This window comes from Carlito syrichta, unplaced genomic scaffold, assembly GCF_000164805.1.
Source record: "Carlito syrichta isolate Samal-C Ts95f unplaced genomic scaffold, Tarsius_syrichta-2.0.1 Scaffold289400, whole genome shotgun sequence".
Taxonomy (NCBI): Eukaryota; Metazoa; Chordata; class Mammalia; order Primates; family Tarsiidae; genus Carlito; species Carlito syrichta.
In genome coordinates, this window is record NW_007233496.1 from 86,426 (window position 1) to 102,279 (window position 15,854).

The following is a 15,854-nucleotide window of genomic DNA, read 5'->3' on the forward strand; positions in this document are numbered from 1 at the left end:
TCCAAAAGCTGTTGCTTTCAGGTTTTCATGCTAGGAACTCTATGTGTGACCTACACAGGCTCCATCCCAACGCGAAATCCATCTCTGCAGGTTCCTCAGGTCTCTCTGGCCCCATTCTCCCAACCGGCCCCCTGTGTATAAGCTTCCTGGTACCCTTTCTCTATTGTTCTGCCACCCTCTCCTCCAATTGCACCTCAAGGAAGACCACCGGACACCACATACTGGTGCCACTTCTTCTCTTCACATTACCTCTCTTTCCTCTCTCCCCTTCTGCTTTCTCCTCTCTCCATTGTCCCCACATGCTAATCTGTGCCATAGCTGCTATCCAGCAGCAAGGAAGTTGTGTGTCCTAAGAGCGACGCATTGTGATCTCCTAGAGGTCAACACCATCCTTCATGCACACGAGGAGTCATCGTGGCAGGTGCACAGTCTAGATACTTGTCTTGCAGCAGATCCACAATAAATCTCCGAAGCCGACCACACCACCACTGCCACCTCGAATCTCCCACCCTAACGCTAATTCACGACCTTGGTCGAGGACCCTGCTCTGCATCTATCTCCTACCACTTTGCATCTCAGCCCCAAAAATGCCCTTGCCACAGGAATGATCATCCTAATGGGAGTGATTGAGGTCTCGGGTCTGGTTGCATCTCCTCTTACTTTGGGCCCTGGCCTAGACCTGCTTCTCACCAGTCTGTCCTACCCTTGACAGCTTCCCACCTCATCCCCAGCTGCCCTTCATATTCTGGATGGCCTGGAGAGCATCATCCCAATCTCACCGGCTGGGGTCCTCTCTGACCACAAGGACTTCGATTTTTCTCAAATCAGAGCCCACCCCCACCCCGGCGGAAATCTGCTGTTCCTTCCATCCTGTTCCACCTGAAATCCCCAGACTTCTTCTCCTGATTCCCAGCACACAGCATCTTCTTCTTGGTGTCACACCCTTTATCCCAGGTGGTGGGAGACTCCACACACAGTACAGATACCTTCATTCACCTTTGTCACCCACTACACCCACTCACAGCACACCAGCAAGTAAGTATAAAACCTCCCGTAGTGGATAGCCAGCATCTCTATCCCAAAAAGGGTTCCTCTCTGCAAGGGAGGTTAAATCCTATGTGGTTGAATCCCATGCACGATAGTTGGCTCATTTGTGCAGTTCCTTTAGGTCAACTCTGCCTTAAGGAAAGTTTGATGAGAAGTAGACTGAGTTTTGCAGTTGACTTTGGGCAGCAGCCATAGGAGGAGATCATCCCAGAAAAGGGGAGGAGCATGGAGAGTTGGGTAGCTATGTGGTCTGGTGGGAATGGGAAATTAGAACTTAACTCTAGGTGCTAAGTATAGCCCCCCTCCCCCAAGTAGGTTCCTTGCCATGTTGTGATGAGAATAAGAGCATTGGGAATGAAATACATAACAAATATCTGTCCCGACACTCATCTTCCCACACACACTATAGTCAGTTTGCCTACTGGGTTTTTCCCACTTGCTCCTTGATCTCCATGCATCCTCAGCTGATAGGTAAGTTTAGCTAGCCAGGCCACTCAAGCTTCATTTCCTAACCAGAATATCCAAGAAACTCACACAGCCTGTAAAGACAGACACACACACAGAGGTGCACACTTCCTATATAATCTTATTATGAAGTGGGCAAGGGACATATCACAAAAGAAGACATAGGAATGGCCAACCAACAGGTGTGGGGGAAAATGGCTAGCATCACCAAATGACAGGGAAATGCCAACCAACCCACAGTGAAATCTCATCTTACCATAGTCAGAACGGCTATTATTCAAAAAAGAAAAAAATAACAGATCCTGGTGAGAGAGCAGAGACAAGGGAAGTCATACACATGGGTTGGACTGAATATACATTACTACAACCACTGTGGAAAACCGTCTGGAGATTTCCAAAAACACTACATGCAGACCTACCGTAGGATCCAGAAGTCCCACTGCTGGGGATTTATTCAAAGGAAAGGAAATCAGTTTATCAGAGGGATGCCTGTACTCCCATGTTGTTTTCAGCACTACTCCAAGTAGCACAGGTGCAGAATCAACATAAGAGTCCATACATGGGGGACAGATCAAGAAAGCATGGCATATATGCACGAGGGAATACTATGGGGCCATCAGAAGTAATAAAATCCTGTCCTTTGCAGCAACATGGATGGAACTGGAGGTCATGAAGTTGGATGAAGTAAACCAGACACACAAAGGCAGATATTGCATGTTCTCCTTTCTCTATGGGAGCTAACAACAACAACAACAAATATGGATCTCATGAAGGTAGAGAGAAGAAGGATAGAGACCAGAGACTACAAAGGGTGTGTATGTGGGGATGGATGAAGAGAGGTTAGTTAATTTGGGAAGAGAGTTGGTTAACATGTTGGAGAACAGAGTAGGGAGACTCTAGTTAACAACAGAATACTGTTTATTTCCAAATAGAAGAGATGACTTAAATGTTTCCACAGTTGAAATGATAGCTCCTCGAGTTGATGGATACCCCAAGTGCCCTCACGTGATCACAACACCTCCTATGCATGTAACAAACAACATATCACATGCACCAGTCCATGTATGGTCACAAAGACAAATGTGAATACCCAAAGATGTATTTTCCCAGCTCTGACTCCCTGCACCATTGCCCGAGGTCTCTGCCCCCTCAAGCTCTGCTCCCATCCCCACCGAAGCCACTGACATGCGTGGCCCACTCATGAGACTGGGCTCTTGGTCTGGCATGAGTTGGAAAAGCTAAAGTTCTGCTGCCAAGAGCGGTGATGATGCAGACGTAGGGCTCTGGCAAGTGACCGAAGCAGTAAGCTCAGATAACCCCCAGCAGAGAGAGAAGTGGAGAGTCACCTACTGGGTTTGTCTTGGCTGAGGAAGCAGCGCTGCTGGAGAGTCATGGCCCACTCAGTGCCAGACGCAAGTGAACGTGTGTTTATGTGCAGCACGAGCATGGTTTGTGTTGTGTGTCTGCTGCTGGCCACGGGAGTAGAAAGGCTGTCCTGGGCAGTGAGGTTTGGAGGTTGAGGAAGAGTAGCATCAAAGCATCGAGGCGAGCGGCAGGCACCCAAAGACAAGGAGAGATGCTGGTGTCCTGAAGGTTGTGAGGGAGCCCAAAGTAATGCATGAGTGGAGGTATCTTTGGAGAGCATTGTGGCACAAGCGGAGGGCGCCTGGTGGATCTTTAGGTAGCAGAAGAAGCGTGTGCCAGCGCAGGACAGGTTTGTAGACATAAGGAAAAGATTTTCCTAGCTGGGAATCAAATAATGGCCACGACGGCGAGAGCGCCGAATCCTAGCCACCAAACCACAAGAGAACCTTGGCACTAGACGATCCCCTGGTTCTAGTATCCTGTTCCCATCGAGAACAAAAATCAACCACCCGACTGCCTCCCCACAACATGCTTCCAACCGTTCCTGACAATCCACCTGCTAGGCAATTCCTGAGCTGCTTACAGCACCCTCCAAAGAGCTTGCGCCTCCCTTTCTGAGACCCGCAGGCAGCCACACAGCCCCAGCTCGGATTGGGACTGCGGACCCTGGACCTCAGCAAAAGATCAGCATGCTGCATTGGCCGGGAATCAAACCCAGACCAAGTGCTTGGAAGGCAGCTATGCTCACCACCGTGCCACCAACGCACCAGGCACAAGTGGCTTGGCCAGCCCACCCCCCGGGTCCCACCACCACGCCGCTAACGCCCGACAACCCTTCACGTCGCCCCGCCTCGCTTGGCGTTCTGCGCTGCCACAGCGCCAAATAACGCCGCCCCACGACCCACCTGTTCGCGGAGAGCACAGATGCTCAGGTCTGCCCGCCTGCCTCCTGGGGCCCGGCTCTCTCGCCTTGTCGCTGCCCCCTGGGCCCTCCGCTCCACGCCGCAACCCGCACGAGTTGGAAAAGCCAGAGCGTTTGCTGCCAAGCGCGGCGACCGTCTCCTCCAGGACCGGGAAGGTGAGGGTCACAGCCTGCACCGCAGGGCACTGACACGCCTTCCGCCGGGTCCGGGCCCTGTGCTTCGCAGGGAGCCCACGCCGACTCCCACTTCGGGCGGGCCGCTGGTCGGGGGGCAGAGGAGGCCGCTGAGCTGGAGCGACCGCGCTGCAGACGAGGAAGAAGGGAAGGAGGGTGAAGGAGCCAGGGGCCCAGAGGGACAAATTGGCCAAGGGGGCCAAGGGATCGGGCAGGCCAGGCACGAAGTGACGTCCTGCGCCTGGCTGGAGGAAGGGAGGAAGGAGGAAGAGAAAGACTCTTGGACTCTACAGGCGGGTTCGAGATGGGAAACCGGGATAGAGGCAGCGACCAAAAAGCACCTTTGTCTCCCGCCAGGTCATCGAACCCCGGTCTGCCTCGTGACAGGCGGGGATAATTTCCACGAATCGATTCGCGGTCTGCTGCGTGACAGGCGGGGATACTTTCCACTATACTAACCAGGACGACAGCCGCCGTGTTCCAGCGACGGTCCTCAACCTGGCGGGGGATGCCTCGTCCTGCCTCTGTCCCTCTGAGCACCGCAGGCGCACGGCACCTGGCGGGCCCCTCATTTTCGTGCTGCCGTCCCCACGACCCCACTGGTGTCGCCGACGTGGACCTACGGCAACACTCAAGAAAACAGTCTCTGACCCAACCCCGACGTGGAACCGGGCCACGACCAGGAACATGGACCCTCCCGGTGCGTCCTGCCTGCTGCCTCCCACTTGGGGTTGGCGCCGGCAGGACAAGGCGATCGACACAGGCAGCCAGGAGGTGGCAGGCGGCGCAGGGCAAGGTCTGGCCAGAAGAGGCTCTGGCGGGGCAGGCGATAGCGTCTGGCCGGACTTCACTCGGCTGGGTCTGAGCCGGTGTCGAGGGGCGTTAATGTCAAAGCGAGCCGGGAATCTGGGTTTCCCCAGCTGTGGCGGCCAGTCTGTCGCGCACCACACGCAGACCGCTGCCAGCGCGGTGGCAGGGGCTTTAGGATCAGCTCCCAGACAGACGAGCAGGAACTACCTCCTGCCTGCTGTCAGGATGGCTGAGTGATCTGAGGCTTTGCATTCAGGTCGCAGTCACCTCTGGAGGCGTGGGTTTGAGTCCCACTCCTGATAAACCTCTCCACATTTTGGTCCACCCGCAGCTGGACAGCGCCCATTGCTACCGGTGTCCACCTCACCTACCGTTCCTGCCTTGCTTTTTTGAGCACTCACCACTGAACACTCGTCTCTCACACGCAGCTACTTCTCTGGCATGGCCATTCTTCATGCTTACCTGCCGACATCCAAGAAATACCACAGGGTGGTCTGCCAGCGTCTTCCACCCTCTGCCCTTGGCCATTAGTATAGTCTCACCCTTGTCCACTCACACGCTCTCTGATCTGACCCCACGCCCCCACATTTTGCTCCTTCCCTGTCCGTCTCCCTTGTTCTTCCCAGCCTTTCTCCTTTCCTGCCCTCTCCTCTCTGCCCCCCAACACATACCTTCTCCATCGCCCCAGCCGCACTCTGCCCGAAGCTGTCGCATGTGCAATGTGCCACACTTCAATTGTTGCCCATGCAATGCCACTTGCTCTTGGAGCCGCACACTTCTGCAACCAGAGTCACACCAGCCAACAACCTGTGCTTTCCACCGACACCCCCCCCACCGGCCCATGCCCCCTAGACTGTGCTTCTCACACTTCTTCACTGTGGGGTTGTCCCCTACTTCTACCTGCCTCGTAGAACACGTGCAGCCGGGACGTTTGCCTGCCATAGGCAGCGGGATCCGTGCACACTGCCTGGCAGGGAGATTGTCCCCAGGAGTCGTCATTGGAAGCCCTAGGTTCCTGTCAGCCAGAATAAACCCCAGGCCCAGGTACCGCCGGAACCACCTCTGCGTTACCAGCGGAAAGCGCCTGCCAGGATCGTCCAGACTCGTGGATCCCCTCGCTGGCCTGCTGTAGAGCTGGCTGCCGTTCTTCCAGAGGAGCTCCTCTTATTCATTCCTGCACTCAGCGTCAGTACCTGCCCATCGGAGGCAGTGCCCTGGTGGGAGCCGTTTGCCAGAGCACAGAAGCGAGGCTTGCACAGAGTTGGTCACTTTCCCTCAGACGCATGCAGAGGCAGCGGGACCAGTACCCCATCTCCATCCCGGGATTTTCTCTCTGGCAACAATGGCAAGAAAGCCAGTCAGCCCGGACATTCTGTCAGGGCAGGGGATCACTGAAGAGAAACTCTACCCTCAGAAAAGCTTGCCAGAGGTCACCCGCCCCAGAAGTGGGAGTTGTCATGTAGACTGTTCCTTAACTTCACAAATAAGAAACATACCATCAAGTGAAAACGAAGAAATCTGGTGTCTATGAGCTGGGCGCAGTGGCTCACACCTGTAATCTGGTATTCCGGGAGGTGCCTGGTCTGGTCCTTTCTCTGGTGATTCAGCTGCCTGGGGAACCCTTAAGACATAGTAAACAGAAGAGGTGCAGTCTGCCTCTCTTAATTTTTGTTGTTGTTGTTGTTAACCTTCCCCTGCCTGTAAGATTTTCTTGTGTTTTCTCTATGTAGATCTAGCTGTAAGGTTGTCAGTATCCAGACCTCTTAGAGACAACAGGGAAATTTTGATTTTTAACTTAACAGGCAGCAGAAAGGGCTGGGATTGTCTCTCAATTTTGTGTTCCAGTCTTTGTACATGATTAAAAACATACATTTGTTTTGCAAAACTAGCTTTATTTTATTTTACTTTTGTCAACCAAAAATTCAGAAGCCATATAAGGTAGAATGTACAAAACTTATACATGATGTAAGTTAATGTTCATATGTCTTAACATTATTTTCTAAAGGACAAGTTAACTACTAATCTTTTTCAAGGAAATAAATGTATTACACAAAACACCTTATTCATATACTATCTTCACTTATTGTTAAAATAAATTATGATTGTGAGCTGAATGGGCTTAATTTATTTTATTGACAATATTTTCTGTTAGGGTTCAGAGGGTGAGGGTGGATGGATGGATGCAGAGGGGTGCAACATGGCCAGAGCCAGTGAGTCGGAGTTGCCCACTGGCAACCAGAGATCCGAGTAATGCAAAGATTTGCAATACACAAAGAGGTGAAAGAAGAAAATATTTATTTAAGAAAGAGATCACTTCCCACAGACAGGAAGTGCGTCGGTACTCTAGATAAGTGTGGAGCCATAGCCCCCCCCCACCCCCAGCCCCAACTTGAATCCTTCCCCCAGCCCCAGATGTTACAATCAAGCAATCAGGTAGATGTGACTGCTGTGATTTCCTTGTTGACCACCTGTGAATATCTTGGAGACCCTGAGGGGGGTCCCGGTCACCATGCACCAGTCATGGATCTCACCACCCATAGGAAGTTATACAATGGGCCGATACTGGTCATGCTTGAGAAATTTGGGTTCTAAAAAGACAAATTACAATAAGCTGGTACCAGTCATACTGGAAGGGTCTGTGTTTCTGAAAAGACAAAGTCAGCAAAGTGAATCTTTACCTAGACTATGTGTTTCTCCAGGATACAGCTTCTACTGTCTCATCATTGTGTTGGGGTTTAGGAACAAGATAAAAAATGGCCTCCCGCTCTTGGTCTGTCCTTTCATTTTCAAGTTTATTTTCAAATATAATATAACTGTAGGATGTATAGAAGAGCACATCCTCCAAAATGATATCAAATTTTAAAAATGTGTAGGGTTGTGTGTAGTTAGAACCTAATCTTGGCCTAGTCTTTACACTTGGCTCTGTGTGGTAATATTTAAGTCTTTGGAATGTCAGGCATGATAGGAGTGCTTTCAAAGTGTAGGCAGTCCATATCTGGTATTCTAAAAAGTTGATCTACGGTGTTGGTTTTGAATGGTTTGGGTCATGTTATTGTCAACCCTGCTTAGGTGGTGCACTCTCAAAAACTCTGGGTGTGAAAACTTATTTGGTGTTCTCTGGAAATAGTCCCTAAGTGTTTACACACACTGATGCTGGGAAAGTAATTTTGTACATGATTTCACAGTGAGAGAAAAATGTGAACCACTACATTTGATAGTTTCCTGTACTCTTCAATGTGCTTCTCCCCTTGAGTGATTTTAATATATATGCTTTCTCTGTATTACATGATAAAGTATAACAGTTTTCAGTGAATTTTGATTCCTTCTAGTGACTTTTAGAAACTATGTATTGTTTTTGAGAACTCTGAACTTACAATGGTGTTAGAAGTGAGCATTGTCTTGTAGACAATGCTCCTTAAATTCACAGATAAGAAATAGTAAAACCATCAAGTAGAAACAAAGACAGCTGGTGTCCATGAGCTGGGCACAGTGGCTCACACCTGTAATCCCAGCAATTTGGGTTGTGGAGGGAGAAAATTGCCTGAGCCCAGGGGTTTGAGATGAACCTGTGCAACTTGGTGAGACTCATCTCTACAATAAATTAAAAATTAGCCGGGCGTGGTAGCGCGCGCCTGTAGTTCCAGCTACTTGGAAGTCTGAGGCGGAAGGATAGCTGGAGCCTAGCAGGTCGAGGCTGCGGTGGCCGGGAGCAGCCACTGCACTCCAGTCTGGGCGACAGAGTAAGACTCCAACTCAAAAAAAAAAAAAAAAAAATTAGCCTAGCCTGGTGGCATAAGCCTATGGTTTCAGCTATTTGGTAGACTAAGGCAGAATGATCACCTGAGTCCAGCAGGTCGAGACTGTGGTGACACTGGCCCTGAGATGCCACTGCACTCCAACCTAGGCAACAGAGTGAGACTCCAACTAAAAAAAAGAAGAAGGGAAAAAAAAACCTGATGTCCTGACCATATCAGACATTCAAGCCAAAAAGTACTAAATGAAGCAAAGAATAGTACTTACACAGCTAACAACTACAGTTAACAACAAGAAACTGCCAGGGGAAGGAGGGGCATACCTCATCAACAAGGGTAACTGCAAAACGAATATTTGTATACCTAACCCCGAATTGTACCCCCATCTTTAAAATTAAAAAAATTAAAAATGAGGATATTTACTTACAAATATTTGTATTCCAAATAGCACAGCATAACTTTTAAGAATCAACATTATGTGTATGAAGAAAAAACAAAGCACCCTAACATTAGTGGACTTGAATACACCTCTCTCCATTCAATAAGGATAACTGGAAATAATAAGTTGCATATAAAAGATCTAAAGAACATTATTAAGACAGATACCGTGGATATTTTGTATCTTATATCCCCAAAATAGATACATCTCTGGTGTGCAGTGCAGCATGTTGACTTCTGCAAAAATGTCCAAAAAATATAAAGGGACTATGCAGGGAATTTTGTGCATTAGTTGGAATGAAAAACATCACTTTTTTAAATTATAGAGATGTGAGGTATAAGTAAGGGTTAACTACACAAGTAGGCTGCATGTATGTCACCTGGCCCTCACTTCCCCTGGTTTAGGACTAGGTATCTTTTGTGTTGTAGGGGCACCATTTTTTGAGGACTTTTAAACAAGCAAGAAATCCACGATAGAGGAGGCTGGAGAGTCCAGCAAGACAGTGAGTTATGGTCAAACCTCAAGGAATGTGATTATCAGAAGGATGGTGCTCAAGAAGTGAAGAAGAGGCTGGAAAGTCCCTGTAGATGGGTGTCAAGTATCTCAACAGGGTTAATTTTTTTTTAACTAAGCCTCCCTCATGTGCTTCCTGCCCAGACCAGTGACTGGCTCTTTATGTTTCTTGGTTCACTTCCCAAAACAAGAACTCTGGGGAGCTGCTTGCTGTTAAACCCCAAATTTTAAATCCGAGAGACCACCAAAGAGCCAGCTCCGAGGCAAACACATGAGGGTCTTTATTCAGGCTCGAGTCTGGGCTCACAAACTGAAACCTACACAGCGGCTCGAGCTTGAGAGCCCCGATCCAGGTTAACACGCGCCTTTTATACGTAATTCTGAGGGAGTGGGGTGGCTTTACAAACTTGTGCACACAGGGTTGGATGAAAACTTTATGACGCAGTTACAAAGACTTTGATTGGTTGATTCGAGTTCATTTTGCGCGGGCTCAGGCTTAGTTACTTGTGATGGACAAGTAACTGCCAAGCAGGCGGAATGGAATGCCAGATAAGTTAGGTTTATGCAATTAATTGAGTCAAGCAGGCAGGAGGTTTGAAGCAACGCAGAGCTCACCAGGAGAGTGGCTGGCACCACAGAGTCTACGGTTATCTAAGCAAAGGAATGTCTGGGAGGGGCTTATTGCTTAACTTCCACACACTGCTAGCAGCAGTTGCAGAAGCAATTGGTTATTTCACGGGGCAAACAAAAATTAAACTTAACAAAGTTCTAAATACAAACACTGAAAAGAAATACAGTGAACATGGGGTAGGAATTCATATAGTAATAGTTCTTTTTGAGGTTTTTTTGTTTTTGTTTTTGTTTTTTTGTCTCACTTGCAGGCCAAAATGAAGGGACTGTTTCTCATCCTAACTTATCTGACTTCTTCCTTTTGTCACTCTGAAGAACTGAGCTGAAGAATTTTGGCTTCCAAGAGTGAGTCCATACTGCATGTCCCTTGTTGCCCTTCAGCACATAGCAGGAGTCTTCTGCCTAACTGTTGCCTATAACCAAAACTGACCTTGTTTCTGCATGTGGCTTGCATCCAGAATGCTCAACTGCACATTCTGTTGCTACTGTCTCACCCAGCAGTCAAGTGGAGGGCACATTAACATTCCAACCACCTGCCAGAGCTTGGCATGGTGTGTGAAAGTAAAAGCCAATCCAACCTCATGGAGCCCTTGTCCTCAAGAAGCTCACCACTTACTCCAGCAACATTTCTAGTTTTCCCACTGTGTAACAGGCCCTATGCTTGGTGCCCTCTGTCTGGCATTTAAGCTGAGTTATGCTTGTGGCATGAAGGTCTGGGATACTAGCTAAATTGATTGATTGTGTGTTGTAGAGTTGTAGGAAGAAAGGCTGGACTCCAAATGCCAATGCCTTTTCACCAGGCTGAGGCTGAGGGTGGGCTGGAAATGACACTCCATGCAGGTCAAAGGGCAAGAAAGCAAGAAGAGGGTACAGACATATACTGAGTGCTGGTGTGGCAGGATGCGGCAAATGCTCAAATATATTTCTTGTATGATTGAGTGAATAAACACAGAAACATGTAGCTGATTCAGGATCAGCAGTTGGCCTCATGGCAATCACTAGCCCAGGGCAGGAAAGGAGTTGATAGCAGTTAAAGGTATTTCCTTTTGAAAGGCAAGTTGCAACTTTAAAGACCTGCCCAGCGCCAGGCAGGTTTTGTTTAAGAAAGGCCAAATGGCCCAGAGACTGGCTATTTCATGGAAATGGAAAAGAGTCTTATCTAAAACCCCCCTTCTGAAGTTGACGGTTTACAATCCTGCAGTTCCTGGAAACCGTTTGTTCTTTGAAAAATCTGATTTTGCTGAGTACAACCTTGTAAGATTCCAAAGGAAATATGTAATCACTCAACACGACCCCCTCCCTTACCTAAACGAGGGTATAAGACCCCAGGTCACCTGTTCTGGGGTGCTCGAGCTCGATTTGAATACATGAAAATTCTCAGCCCGCTGTGCTAGCCAGCATAATAAAGTGCCAGTTCCTATAATAGTCTCGGTGTCACAATCTGTCTATTTTTCCTGCTACACTGGGAGGTGGGATAAGGAGTCCAGTGTGTCTGGGTGAACCTTGGACAGGGAAGCGTCAGGCTACTTCTTTACTAATTTTAGCTTTGGCTTCCTTCTGCCTTAATCCTCAGTCCTTAAAGAATCAACACATTACATGGGCTTTGGTAAAAGTCACGGGGCAACACCCACAGGTCTAAATCCAGGTGGGTGTGTTCCATTCTCCCAAGCTTCACAACACCCATTCTAGACTACCTTTTTGTGAAGGCACAACTCAAGCAATAATGTAGCTCTATATCATAAATAATGATGGAACCACTGGATAGATATCTAGGGGGAAAATGTGTTCATATCTCACCCTCACATATAGATAAACTCCAAATGAAGTACTGTCTTAAATGTGAAAATAAAATGACAACAATTCTACAAAAATAAAAGGGAAATTAATTTACAGCTTTTTCTAACTATGATGCAAAATCTAGATGCCATAAAAGACAAAAAATGATAAATGTGCTCTGGTCTTGCTTCCAAGATAACAAAGATGGGAGAACCACCATGCCCAACCATCACATGCAGCCTATTCACTGCATAAAACAAGCCCAATGCAAGGTCATTAAGAAGATTGTCATTTGAAACAATAGATACTTGGAATAATTTCTGAGGTGAGTGTCTAATGTCTATGTGCTTCCCAAGCTATATGTAAAACTACATTACCAAGTGAGTTGTTCCTTCACCAAAGCCCATGGGATGAGCTGATTCCTTAAGGACCGAGAAAAACTCTTCAGCTTTAATCTGTCCATGAGGGCAGAGCCCTCATGACCTAAACACTTTTTTTTTTTTTGGAAAGAAAGAAGTTTATTTCTGAATTCAGAATTCAGGGAGACAGGCCTGTATAGATACAAAGGTCAGCTCAGCTCCTCAGATTTTGCAGTCTGTGTTTATAAGTATAAACTTTGAGGTTTGCTATTGAACATCAAACTACATGACTTACAAAACATTCTATAAGATTCCAATTACAATTGCATTTCATCAATTATAGCATTCATTGTCTGCATATTCTTGGTACCCCTTACCAGAAACCTGTAATTTTCATTTATCAGTAACTCTAAACAAAGGAGTTAGCAGAGCTTACTAAACAAAGTAAAACATTATTCATTGTGATACAGCATTAGCCAATGGGTACAACAAAACAAAAGAGTGTACTGGTTACGGTTACAAGAGTAATATAATTGTATTTCTAACTTTAACTATTGATCATAGAAATAAATAACAATCTGTTTTACTATGTGAATACAGTCATGGACTCAGTGACTGTTTCAGGAAAGGTCAGCACAAACTTATAATTCTAAGGGATGCAGGTGCGTGTAGGGCAGTAACCCTAAGCAATCAAACGTTATAACAACCATGAATTCATAGTAATGGGTCTCTTCATCAAATGTATATGATTTCATGTAACTTGTAGTGGTAGGCTGGGTGACTCCACAGCAGCATAGAGATGTCAGTGTGTAAGAGGGGATCTTTGCTTTTCAAACATTATGCAAATATTTTTTTATTTTATCCAGTCTTCACTAAACATACATGTGCAGGTATCTTTTTTATAGAGTGATTTGAGTTCCTCAGGGTATATTCCCAGTAGGGGGATTGCAGGGTCATAAGGGAGGTCGATTTTTAGAGCTTTTAGGAATCGTCTCACTGATTTCCACAGAGGCTGCGCTAGTTTACACTCCCACCAACAGTGCAGAAGTGTTCCGTTTTCACCACATCCTCTCCAGCATCTGTTATTTTTTGAGTTATTGATAATGGCCATTCTGACTGGAGTTAGGTGGTATCTCAGTGTAGTTTTAATTTGCGTTTCCTTGATAACTAGTGAGGTTGAACATTTCTTCATGTATCTGTTGGCCAATCATATGTCTTCTTTTGAGAAGTGTCTGTTTATGTCTTTTGCTCACTTTGTAATGGGGTTGTTTGTTTTTTTCTTTTCAGCACGTTTGAGTTCCTTGTAGATCCTAGATGTTAGGCCTTTGTCAGACATGGAATTGGCAAATACTTTTTCCCAGTCTAGGGACTGTCTCCCTGTGCTCTTGATAGTTTCTTTGACTTTGCAGAAGCTTGTCAGTTTAATGAGGTCCCACTTGTCTACCTTATCTCTTATGGCCCGTGCATTTTGGTTTTTGCTCAGGAATTGGATGCCAGTTCCAACTTCCATAAGGGTTAGGGTTAGGGTTCCACACTGGGGATTAAGTTTCCAACACATGAACTTTGGGAAACACATTCAAACCATGGAACTTAGAAAAGAATTAATATGTTTATCATTTGAGTCTTTAGGTCCAATAACATGATATTGCTTAAGTATTATGTGTTGTGTTCAGTAACATTTTTTTTTTTTTTTGAGTTGGATTCTCACTCTGTTGCACAGGTTGGAGGGCAGTGGCATGCTCCTGGCCACCGCAGTCTCTACTTGCTGGGCTCAGGTGATTCTTCCACCTCAGCCTTCCAAGTACCTGGAACTACAGGCATGTACCACCACACCCAGCTAAATTTTTTTTTTAATTGTAGAGATGAGGTCTCGCCTAGTTGCCCAGGCTGGTCTCAAAGCCATGGGCTCAGATAATCCTCTCACCTCAGCCTCCCAGAGTGCTGGGATTATAGGCCCAGCTGGTAACATCTTAAAATAACTTACATTAAAGTAAAACATACATTTAATAGTGTATAAGTAATTAATTTTGGCATAATGTATTATAACAAGCTAAAGACACTGGTATAATCACACTATATTAAGAAATAGAACATTCTGAGCACTTCAGATTCTCTCTGGATCTTCTACCTAACCCCAAATGAAACTACTTTTCTGATTTCACAGAAGTAGAATCATACTATTTTGCATTGTTTTTGTCTGGTGCCTTTCACTTATATTTGAGAGATTATTCATATTTTTGCTTCATATTAATTGATGTTCATTGCTATATGATATAAAGATATCACAAATTTCATTAATTCTACTGTTAAACAACATGTGCAATATTTACAATTTTTAAGCTATTTAACTAACGCTAAAGTAATCCTAGGCAACATAGTAAGACCTTGTCTTTACAAAAATTAAGCCAAATGTGGTGTCATGGGCCTGTAGTCAAAGCTACTCAGAACACTGAGGTGTAAGGATCACCTGAGGCCAGGAGGTCAGGTGTGCAGTGAACCCTGATAATAGAGTCACTACACTCTAGCCTGGGGGACAGAGGGAGACCCTGACTCAAAAAAAGTGCTGATACAAATATTCATTTTTATGTCTTTTGGTGCAAGTATATGCCTAGTATTGGAATTGTTGAGTGATAGGATATGAGCATGTATTCTTTTTGTAGTTGCCATTTTAGCAGATATATTAATAATAGTTGTTCAAAGTGGTTTTATCAATAAATACATCCACCTGCAGTGTACAAACACTCTAGTTGTCCTAATTCTTACCAGACACAAACACCAAACACAATGTGATATGCTTTTTTATTTTCCCTTTTTGATATGTATGATGTCTTGTCTTGCTTCAGTTTGTAATTGTCTTGTGAAAAATGAGGTTGATCAACTTTTCATGTTTTTTTGTGAAGTGCTTTTGGAAGATTTTGAAGTTTTAAAATTCAGCTTTCTGTTTTTTAAACTTGGTTTGTGGGAATACTTTACATGTTCCAGATAAAAAGCTTTAGCTGTCACATGTATTCTGAACACTTTTCCTACCTTTTCAAATTTTTTTTTTAAGTTGGAATCTCACTGGGTCGCCCTGGTTGAAGTATAGTGGCACGCTCACGGCTACCGCAGCCCCGACCTGCTGGGCTCAGGTGATCCTTCTGTCTCTGTCTTCCAAGGTTTTCGCTCTACAGGCACGCACAACCACACCTGGTTAATTTTTTTTTTTTTTTTTAATTGTAGAGAAGAGGTCTCACCAGTTTGCCAGGCTGATTTCGAACCCCTGCCCTGGGCTCAAGCAATCCTCTTGCCTCCGCCTCCCAAAGTTCAGGAATTACAGTCGTGAGCTACCGCAGCCGACATCTTTTCAGATTCTTAATAATATATTTTTATCAATGAAATGTTCTAAATGTAAAGTAGTTGAATTTGGGAAAGTTTTATTTTGTGATTAGTAATTATTTGGGTCCTGTTTAATAAATATTTCCATGGCTCGAGTCACAACTCAGGCTGGGCAGGGGACAAACGGGGGTGTTTGGGAGGGTCCAGGCAGCAGCTTCCCGTGTGGGGATGGGGTGTGGCGCAGAGCTAGTCCCGGCAGGACCTGGGCCTGGCGCCTGTGCCGGGCG